Consider the following 9,561-nt stretch of genomic DNA (forward strand, 5'->3'; position numbering starts at 1 on the left):
CTCGAGTCCATCTTCCTATAGAGGATTCTATATCCAGGGCGTGGGGGGAAGGGGAGGCCGTTGGAGACGCGAGGATGCGAAGGGTTGGCTCAAGCTTGCAGGCTCTGAAGGGAAGGGTCCGTGCGTCTCTGTGCGTGAGTGTTCATTCTGTGGGCGGCCAGAGGTGGGACTGTCCCCGAACTGGAGTGCTCTTGGAGGGGTTGCAGGCTGCCTAAGAGAAGCCCGCCAGCCTGCAACCCTTCAGCCTGGGATAAAGGAGCTCGCGGCCACTCCGGCAGAACGTCTCCCCACGCTCACACAAAGACACACAATACCCAGTCATGCGGGCGCCCTGACACCCTCTCGTGCACGCGGATGCCCTCTCACGTGAAAACACGCAGGCAGGCTCCTCGCCAACACGCCCGAGAGCACCAAAGCACCACGTGGGGGCGTGGGGGTGGTCTAGGTGTTTGAAGGTGGTGTGAAGGATAGCGCAGGTGGGATCCAAGCACCGGAGGAGTACCCCCTCCTCCTAGGGGTAGGCAGATGGAGAGCTTCAAGAGTGGCACTTCTCAGCCACCACAGAATTGGGAAGCCAGAGACATCTGTCCAGTCCTCAAGACAGTGTGGGTGAGACAGTTAAAGATTCGGCAGAAATACGGAGGGAAGCATTTCCAGGAGCCGTTGTAGCAGCAGCGGCCAGTGTCAATCATGGGGTGGGCTCCGGGAAGCCTGAGACGGTCCCCTGCCCCCATAACATCAGTTCTTGGAGAGAAGGAACTGGCTGGGCTTTTCCCAGTCTCTGCCCTGCCTCCCAAGGTGGAGGGACCCCTGCCTGTGGGGCCCAGGCCCCATCTCTCTTAATGTCTCCTCCAGTCGTTTTGGGGAAGGGCATAGCTCTGTAGCCCAGGCAGTGTAGGGAGAGAGGGAGCTGCCAGACCTGGCTGGGTCTGAGGAGGACAGGGTGGCACCTGGCCTCCTCAGGGGACAGGTTATTAGAGCATCACAGGGGCATAATGAAGCCTCTCTGATATTTCAAGCCTTATTAGATGTTACAATGTTATTTTGACCTCTCTTGCTGTTTAATTTATTTGTTTTATTTTTATTTTTGATTGACACACAGTAATTGTGCATATTTATGGGGGATAATGTGATGTTTCGACTCATGTATACAATGTGTAATCATCAAATCACGGTAATGAACATATCCATCACCTCTAATACGTCAGACAGGTATCATTTTGATCTTTTCATTGGGGTGAGAACATTCACAATCCTCTCTCGTAGCTATTTTGAATGTGACTGGCCCCAAACAAACAAACAAACAAACAAACAAAAAACTAAAAAGCAACCCCACTGTATTGATAATAAGGTAGTGCTAGCATCGTAGAGGATCAATAAATAATTGTTCAAAAACCCATAAATTGGATTTGTCTGCAGGTGGCTAGACTGAGATGGGGAATTGAGGATGGGGAAAGAGTGTATGATTGGTCCCCCTCCCATCTTCAGAGATCTCCCGACATTGTGACTCATGGATAAGGCCCCAGGGCTCTTGCACTGGGTGCTCCCCTTGCCTGGAATTGCCCCCAGAAACTGCAGACCTGCTTCCTCATCCTCCTCAGTCATTGCTCCCATGTCTGCTTCTCGTTGAGGGACAATCCTACCTAAAACTGAAATCTGTTCCTCTTCACTCTGAAAAATGACTCTTCCTTTGTCCCAGCTTTGGCATTGAGGACATTCAGGGTACAGGGACATGAATTTGTCTTTGCAGCCCAGAGTGTCAGCTTGGGACACCATTGAGGTTGGGGACACAGCCTCAGTTTTAACATGTCACTATCATGTCTGGCTGCAATCGGACCCCAACCCTGTGCTGAAATCAGCAGGCAGCTGCAGAAGGCCAGGTACAAGGTGGAAAACTGTCACATATGGCCAAGCTGGTCCTGTGTACCACAAGGCAGGGTCTTGTCCTGCATTGTATTCCCATTGCCTGCCAGGTGGATGAACAGAAGGAAACTTAAATAAATAAAATAGAAATAAATGCCAAATGTTCGCGTAGGAGTTTTAAACAGAAATGCTTAAGTACCTGGGTGGATAATATTGATGAGTGGCGCAGAAATATGGCGCGATCTTCACTTCCATAAAGAAATAAACCGTGTTAGCTTTTCATCCATGTGTCAAAATACCTGGGGTGGGGGACAACTTAGAGGGGGAGAGATTTATTTTGGCTCATGGTCTCAGTCTGTGGTTGGCTGAAAATCCATTGCCTTGGGGCTGTAGGGGGCAGTACATCATGGTGGAAGGGAGCCGTGGACCCAGGCTGCTCACTTTCCAAAAGCCCCACCTCTGAACAGCTGCACTGGGGACCAGGACATCAGTACACGAGCCTTTGGGGAACATTCCAGATCTAAACCATAGCATAGGCTGCCTCTCATTTGCCTTGGTCCTCTAGGTCTAGATTGCATTTCTCCACCCTGGGATAGAGGGCAGGGTCTAAAGGAATAATTATTTACTCAGTAGAACCCGCAACACAAACATATCATAGATGGAGACCAACACTTTGCTCATAGTTGGGAATGCAACCAAGTGTAAGTGTGTATGCCAGTCTCTGTAGTGGGTTGGATATACTGTCATTTTTAAAAAGTTGGTGTAACTGGGTGCCGTTGCATTCCTGTAGTCCCAGCAACTCAGGAAGCTAAGGCAGGAGGATCGCAAGTTCAAAGTCAGCCTCAGCAATTTAGTGAGGCCCTAAGCAACTTAGAGAGACACTGTCTCAAAATAAACAAATAAAAGGGACTGGGAATGTGGTGTCCATGGGTTCAATCCCTGATATAAAAAAAAAATGATATAGTCTTTGCTTTCTTGGATCTTAGAGTCAAAAGCATGAAATACAATGCACACATACACAAGCATGCATACCCACACAAATAAATGCTACAGTGAAAAAATTAGAGGATGGGAAGAACATGAGCAGGAGATCTGTGGGGGTGGGCAGTCAGAGGAGGCTTCTTTAAGGAAGAGATATTTCAGCAGAGATGAGACCTTGTAGACCTTTGTTGCTTTTGCCTGCCCAGTCAGATGAGAAGGGTGAAGGGACATGGGGCCAAGGGAGCATCAGAGTGGAGGACAGGGCAAGTGCAAAGGTCCTGGGGTAGGACTGTGAAGCACTCTGAGGAACTGGAGAGCCCCACAGTGTGGGACACCGAGGAGCTGGTTGCAGTTGGAGAGCGGACAGGGCTTTTGTTGGCTGTGGTGAGGAGTTTGGGTTTTACCCCTGGTTTTAAGCAGCGGGGGAGCCGTGATTAGACGTGCACTTCCCAACATTCACTTTGTCAAGGAGGAAGAGAATTGATGGGCCGATGGCAAGAACAGAGGCGGGAATAAAGACAAGTTATGTGGCTGTGAGAAATGATGGTGGCTGGGACGAGGGGGTTGCTGATGATGGAGTGGACTGCACCCCCAAAGTCAGGAGTGAATGCAGGAGGGGAGGAGGGACAGAGAGGGAGGGGGAAGGAAAGAGGTGGGAGGAGGGAGAGGGAGGGAAGAGCCAGCTGTCAATCATACAAAGATGGATGGGCAGATGTGCACGTACACATAATATATAGAGAGATGGACAGATTGACAGGGACACACACACACACACACACACACACACACAGCGGTCATGGCCGAGGTTGTCTGAATGGCAGGGCTGGGGCAACCAGTCCTCGCTCCCATCAGAGGGTCACCTGCCCTCTGGGGTGTCTTCCCTTGTCAAGAATCCCCCGTGGGTCCTCTCCTCCAAGCCTTTCCTGACCCATAGTCTCCTCTGCCCATGGATACAGATATGCTCTCCTCGGTGACATCCTTACCACCTTGTGTTGCCCCTGGGGGTGGGTGTCTGTCACCTGCCCATTCTGGATTCCGATGGCCTCCTGGCCAGGCCGGGCTTCCTAAAGCGTTGCCTCTTCAAGGCGGGTCTAATTGCAGTGTCCACGGGGCCCCACCAAGGCCTGAAGTCAGACCCGGGTGTGAACTGCCAGCTCTGCTCCCTAGTAACTAGGCGCTTCTCAGGACTCTTGATGGAAATCGATAGAGAAAAGTTCCGACGAGCTCAATTTTTAAAGAGAAATGTATCTGCTCTCATAACCAAAAAGTGCAGACGCTAACCTGACGTGAGCCCTGGAGGTCCAGGCCCAAGACCTCGCAGTCTCTTTCCATCAGCGGGGACTGCTCCGCTCTGATCGGCTGCATTCTTAAGCAGGTGCGTACCATATGATAAAAGGATGGACACCAGCCTTCCTGGATTTGCCTCATCAGTTTAAGAACCAGAGCTGAAAGAGAGCATCAGTGGAAGTCCTGGGGAAGTCTCTCCAGGCACCCACTGGGTTGTTGCAAACAAACTAACTAGTTTGAATTGGATTTCTGCATCCAACTAAACAACAACAACAACAACAAACAACTGAATGGATTCTGTGTCCAGCAATGGCACCAAGAGAAGGGGTCAGTTTTTTCCAGACACACCGACTATGAGAGGAAAGGAGGTGGGCCACTTACCCAAAGGGAAATAGAGTTCCATAATGGGAGGGGCCGAGAGATGCTGGGCAGGCAAAAGCAACACAGGTCTACAAGCTGAGTGCAGCCTGGGGGATGGCAGTTGGCTAGTGCGCTGTTAGATCCAGGCTGTATGTTTTATTAGAAAGCTTTTAATAGACTTTATTTCTTAGAGAAGTTTTAAGTTCATAACAAAATACATATACTCTCTGTCCCCACACATGCTTAGCCTCCCCCATTATCAGCGTCCTGAGCCAGTGCGGTACACTTTTACCTTAGTCAGCTTTGTGTCACTGTAACAAATTGCCTGAGGCATTTAACTTATAAAGAGAAAAGGTCTTATTTTGGCTCATGGTTTGGGAGGGTCCAGTGCACGATTGGGTGGCCCCATTGCTTTGGGCCTCTAGTGAGGGTCGCACTTCATGGAAGTTGCAAATGGCAGAGCCAACTGCTCCCCTTTGTGCTAGGAAGCAGACAGAGAAAGAGAGAGGAAGAGACTAGGGTCCTATAATTCCTTTTGAGGGCATGCCTGCCATGACCTAAGAACCTTCCACCAGGCATCACATCCTAAAGGTCCCCAATACTGTCCAGTAGTATCACCCTGGAGCCCAAGCCTTTAACACCCTTGGGGGGACACTCCTCTGAACCATAGCAACTTGTTACAACTGACGAATCTACCTTGACACATCATTATCACCCAGATCCACAGTTTACGTGGGTTCGCTCTTGGTATCGCACATTCTAAGGGTTTGGGCAAATGTATTATGACATGAACCCACCATTATAGTGTCATCTAGAGCAGGTTCATCGCCCTAAAATTCTGTGTTCTAACTGTACATCTCTTCTTCAGTTCTTCCTCACAAACGCTTTCATTTTATTTTTATGTCGAGCGTATCTTCTGGATGAATCATAAACAAATAGTGACCTTCAGTTCATGCCGAAGTTCCGGGTTGAAGTGGATTAATGCCTGCCACTCATTTCAAAATGCATCTAAAAATTAAAAGCTTTGATGAGGAGATAGAAGAATTGCGCAAAGGGATAAATATGCATTAAAGCGCAGAGATAAATTAAATAGAGATAATTAAATCTAGGTCATAGGTGTATGAGTTTGCACTCCAAAAATTTCCACTGTTTTATGTACGCTTGAAAATTGTCATCATAAAATACAGGTAAAAATATGTCATGTCATGTATCTTGGTAAAGCACATTATTACAAAACAGTTGTGAAAACTGCGTCTCCTGGTGGGGCCGCCCTTCTTGAGAAATCCAACCTTTGGAGCTGATGCAGGAGACAATTCCCTCCCTGCTATTAGGCTGTCAAATGGTGCCTGATGTTTTCCGGGATGCTCCTGGGTCTCCACTGACCTAGGCCTGCCCCGCGAGAGCTTTGACCAGTTTATCTGGGTCCTCTGCTGTTGGCCGTGCTCCATGCGGGGCTTGTCGGGGCCCTCCAGCGAGCCACTGAGCGTCTGCCCCAGCCTTCCTCCTAACACCCATCTACTGCGGTTCTTGACGTGCTCGACCCCTCCCACAGAATCTGCACTGAGGCCTTCCCTGTCTATCATGACCTGTCACAGTGGTCAGGGGCAGCCGCAGAGGATGGGAATGCCCAGCCGCGGGGAGAGGACAGAGGATCCATGTTGCACTTGGGTAAATGTCATCGGAATGTGAAGGAGTGTGGATGAAATGGAGAAAATGGGGTCTTTGCTGGGGAGGAGGGGGAGGCAAGGATTAGGTGTGTGAGTGCCCATGCACATGCGTGCACACGTACATGCATGCATACATACATGTGTGCATGTACATATGTGCATACATACATGCACACGTGTATGTATGTGTACACATGCATATATGCACTTGTTTATATGCACATACATGTACACGCACAGACGTGTGTACATACGCAATATGTGTGTGAGGGTGTGATAGAGTGAGGGAGGGGCAGTGGACCAGGATGTTGAGGTTTCAGGACAACCATCTTTTCTCTCCAGTCCAGAGGGATCAAGAGACCCTTGAGCATCCTTCAAGACTCACTTTGTTCTGAAAAGCCTCACCAAGGGTGAGGGGAGACAGAGGAAGGAAGGGAGGAGGAATTCAAAGGGAGAAGGAGGAACAGAGAAGAGGGGAGGAGGGATGAGAAGAGACAGAGGAAAGAGAAAGCCATAATGGTATATGCAACCAAATTACCTGGTACCCATGGGCAGGGGAGGAGGACATGAATTGGCAAAAAAGGAAATCAACCCAAAAATTGTATCTGAAAGCAGCACATTGTGATTATTTGAGCAGTTAATTAATTTCTTTTTTTTTTCTCTTTTGAGGTACTGGCCATAGGGGCACTTCACTTCTGAGCTACATCCCAGCCTTTTTTAGATTTTCATTTTGAGTCAGAGTCTCATTAAGTTGCTGAGGCTCGCCTTGAATTTGTGATCCTCCTGCCTTGGCCTCCCGAGTCACAGGGATTCACGCATGCACCATGTGCGTGTTTAATGACTGTTAAACTAATTTCTGAACAGTAATTAATTTGCATTTAGGGGCTTCCCAGAATCTTCTCTCTTTTCCTAGCAGATTCTGATCTTTTTGGAGAGTGACTCTCCCCTGCTGAATGTGGTCTTGAAGGACAGTGACTTCAGATGCTTGCCAGCCTGAAGGAGCCGGATTTTCAATTTCAGAACAGTCAGGGGTAGGCAGGTAGGTGTCCTGAACTTTCTTGTGGGGTTTAGAATCTTGAGAGAGTAAAGTAAGGATAGGAGAAGAGTTTGTATTATGTCATTCATCTTGGCGGGGTCCGCATACCCTGACTCATCTGCTCTGGGTCATTGTGATTCTTATTTCCTGCATGCATGACGTGGCTTCCTGTTCCTCTGTGAGCCTCTAATAGCTCATCATCCCCATGGTCACAGCAGCATCACTTACAGTAGCCAGGAGGCAAACACAACCCAAATGTCCATCATGGAAGGAGTGAACGGAAAAGATGTGGTTTATACGTACAATGGAATATTATTCACCCTTTAAAAAGAAAGAAATCTTGCAATGTACAACAACAAATAGCCAAAGTCACAGAAACAAGGAGGTCGGGGTGTGAGGAGCTGCTGTTCTGTAAGGATCATTTCAGTAAAGCACGATGAAAAAGCCCACGAGATCTGCTGTGCAGCATTGTGCCTGAGTCAGCACTGCTGAATTGTACTCTTAAAAACTGATTGAAGGGATAGATATCATATTCAATGTTTTTATCATAATCTGAAAAAAAAAAAAACAAACCCCCAAACCCAAAACAAAACCTCACACAAAGAAAAGACCTTCTGGACAAGGCTCTGTAGAAACGTAAAGAATACTTGTCCAAAATAAGTAGGTCCATAAATAAATAAATAAATAAACCCCCTTTTGTTTAAGTCTTCCAGAGACGGTTTCTGTAACCAGCAACCCAAGGACGTCCGTGGGTTAGCCCGTGACCCTTGCCTCATTCTCGAATCCTTGCACAATGGCTAAAACTTTACTTGGCACAAAGTATAGTCAGGTACGCTATTTTATTTTAACCCTTATCACTCTCATGTGAAGTGGCCAGGGTGACATCATCAGCTCATGTTATAGACGAGAACTCGGCAGCCCAGGGAGAGCCGGCGAGGGACCCGTGATCACCCAGCGTTGCAGAAATCTGAAAACCACAGAGATGACTCATCCGTCTCTCCCATTGTATAGGTGAAAAAATAAGTCTGTAGAAGACAGGCGAGGGGTCTGGGAGGTCGCGGGGCGTCCTCAGAGCTGGAACACAGTCTTTTGGGACTCTAATGTCATTCATTGCGTAACTGAGATGGCTTCAAAATCCAACATACTCCGAAATGACAGTAACTTACAGTTGACATCCTATCTGTGTTGGGTGAGTAAAAAGTTACGGGATGTCACTCCCTCTTGGTTTGTACGGCGTGGGAAGCCAGGGATTTTGACACCCTGTGCAATGCCTGGGACATTCCAGGGGCTCAAGTTATCAAATAGAAGAGGGATGGTAGGAACACTGGTTCCGATCGGCTTGTCACAGGCACACTCCCCGGTCCCCCATGCTTTCCCCCTTCTCGCCCATTGCCCTCCAACTGCCTAAAAGTTCAATTTTCTTTAAGAGCCTCTGAAATAGTCCTAAGAGGGAGGCTGGGAGTATTAAGAGCTGAGAGAGTGAAGGTACTTACCAGAATCTTCCCTGCAGGGATAAAACATTGAAATGTACAGAAAGCATGACTCATCAACGTACAGATAAGGCCGGCTCCGCCAAGCAGCAAGGATGACAAAGGAGAACAGCACAAAGGCCAGCAGGTGGGTAATCTGCTGGCCAGGAAGGAGCAGAGGAATGAGCTGTCCTGTTTAGGAAAGTTCCAGAATGTCCTGAATACTCAGACGCCGGAGGCTGCCTTTTTGTTAACGGCCTTATCTTCTAGGGAACTCTGCATCACTGATCCGGAAGACCAGTTTGCAGTGCCAGCTGGGGTTGAGCACCTCTTGGCCCTTTAGCTGGCGCTGTGGGGTGGTGGGGAGAGGCTGCAGAAGAATCCAAGGGCTGCTTTGGGGCTGTGCCCAAGCTTTTGCAGGTGAGGGTTCATCAGATACCTGGCAGCTAATTTCCAAAGCCAGCAGGTCTCTGGAGACTTAAGCGATGCACAGGACAGTCTCCCAATTCTGCAAGCGAACGCCATGAACTGGTGACCTGGTAAGCCCTCAAATACCAGAGCTCAGTGCAACTGGGTTTCAGAGGACTGTGTGACCTTGGCTGGGTCATTTCCTGACTCTGTGTCACTGTTTCTACACACAAACTGGAGGTAAAAATGCCAGTTACCCCAAAAGCATTGCTACAAGGGTAAAAGCATTTTATCAGCATTTCCTGAAATTTAGCCATTTTGGTACCAGGTGCGTGACTTTTGTCACTTGTCCTGTTACGTATATGCCAGTTTACATTGACTCATGTAAAAATACTTCGATTGCTTAAATTTTATTAAATATTGTTTTTCATATATACGCAAACTAGTCTCTCTTGTTCTATAAAGAAGGAAAGCATTTTTAAAAACCATG

This window comes from Spermophilus citellus, assembly GCF_964194105.1.
Source record: "Spermophilus citellus genome assembly, chromosome: 6".
In the NCBI taxonomy this organism is placed as follows: Eukaryota; Metazoa; Chordata; class Mammalia; order Rodentia; family Sciuridae; genus Spermophilus; species Spermophilus citellus.